The sequence below is a fragment of the Otolemur garnettii genome, unplaced genomic scaffold (assembly GCF_000181295.1).
Source record: "Otolemur garnettii isolate 467f Iridium unplaced genomic scaffold, OtoGar3 scaffold00012, whole genome shotgun sequence".
Lineage (NCBI taxonomy): Eukaryota > Metazoa > Chordata > Mammalia > Primates > Galagidae > Otolemur > Otolemur garnettii.
The window spans coordinates 23,647,016-23,649,091 of NW_003852407.1; positions in this window are offsets into that span (position 1 = coordinate 23,647,016).

Genomic DNA, 2,076 nt, shown 5'->3' on the forward strand with positions numbered 1-2,076 from the left:
GATTTTCCTATTTCCCAGCAGCTGTTCCATCTTATGGGTGGCATAAGATTAAGAAAAGAGCTTTTTAATACTAATGAACTATGACAACATTTAATCCAACACACCCCTGCCCACCAATGTCATAGTAGAAATAGCAGCTGTAGCAATTAAAATATTCTACTTATTATGTGTGTGGCAATATGATAAGTACAGGAGAAGAAGAAAAGGATGGATGACTCGCAGTTAGCCATAATACGTCCACGTGGTATGCTATGCTGATGCCAGCAGAGCAGTGAGCTGGAGAGGGAACTAACAGTGTTATGAAGACTTTGTACCTTAACTCAGAGATCCTGAGAGAAAGGGTAGTATATTCCAGACATTAGACCAAGAACTCTCTAGATGTTTAAGTAATTTAATTCCAAGCACAAACAATAGAAGTTCTTAAAGTTCATGTTGAGAAAATAGAGAATTATTGTGGATTTGATCATCTGGAGAGGGTTTCATGGGGTAGCCAACCCTACAAATATGTCTTATGAGACAGGGTAGAATGAATGAATGTTGGAAAACTATGTCTGGTGGTTGCAGGGGAAGAAGGCCTTTGAGATAGATATAAGTAAGGCAAGGTGGGAGGAATTTTTGAAGAGTCTTTGGGGAATGAGGACTAGGACAGTTTTGCTGGGCTTATCATTTGTCATTCCAGTGACACTTTGTTGATCCAAAGGCTGTCAATAATTCATCCGAACTGTTTACTTTGATAGCCACAGAAACATCAAAGAGCGATTCTTTCATTTTTATTTTTCAGATTCATGGAAGACAGCGAATGATCACTCACTCAGCGTGGCTGTGCCAACTCCTTATTCTGCACATTGTGAGTGTTGCCGCAGAGCTGTTCATCCATTGTCTTGGCCAGTGTTGAAAGGTCAATGTTCTCTTTTTATATTTAAAGCAGCCAGAGCTACTTTAATTCAGAGACAGGCTCTGACTTATATTGTACCGTGATTTGTTTAGTCAGCGAGAAATTGTCTTGTAATTTTGAGATTGCTGACTGGGAAGTGTATTCAACTTAAAAAGAAGCCTCTGCTCCTTCAGCCAAAGAAAAATCTGTACCATCCAATCACCTGCTTGGTCACAAATTTCCCTGTGAGGCCCTCTTGAGTACCTTGGGTGACATGATCTGGCCTGGAGAAAAGAGAGATCAGTCCTTAAAAATAGAAGTCTGGAGATTCAAAGAGATCTGCAGCTCTTATTGCATCTCTCTCTCTCTCTCTCTCCCTCTCCCTCTCCCTCTCTCTCTCTCTCTCTCTCTCTCTCTCTCGTCTACACTTGGAAATGAGGCCAACACACGGCTGCACACCCTTGTTAAAGCAATGTAGAAGGCCTGAGCCTTTCAGCTTAGCACTGCAAGTTCTGAATTTACAAACACAACTTAGGGTTCCCGAACTTTTCTGTCTTTTGGGTTATTTTTTTTCCTTTAATGTCCCCAAATAAAATAACTCCATTCCCCAGTCTTCAGCAGGGAAGATACTCGGTGTGCTCCCCTAGGAATTTTTAGGAATGCTTAGGGAGTGCTCACGGCAAACCGGGTGAGACCTGGGACCCCTCCAGGCTGCCACCCAGGCATTTTCCTTCACTGCCTCCTGCGGTCTCCTGACCACTTCCCGCGTACATTATTTTCTCTGATCTGCTTTGTCCCACTGCAAAGCCGTACCTTTCATTGCACTAAACCCCACTGAATTCAGGTTTTTGTGTTTTAAAAGCTTTGGAGTTGATGTGAGACTATCATAAGAGAATTAGCAAAAAAGCAAAAGTCAGAGCTCAGCTGCTACTCCGGGTGTCCAGGCCATACCCCGTCAAAGGAGCGAGGTCTTGACGGCTGTCTCTCTCCAGCTTGGCCTTCTGGCACACTGCGAGCCCTTCTCACGTCTGAGTGTGCATAGCGTCTCCTTCACTCAACTTCCTGGACTTTGGTCCCACCGGAGAAAACTCCAAACGCTTCATCTACCTTAAGAAATCTCTTGGCAGGCACCGGCCCCATATGCCGAAGGTGGCGGGTTCAAACCCAGCCCTGGCCAAAAACTGCAAAAAAAAAAAAAAAAA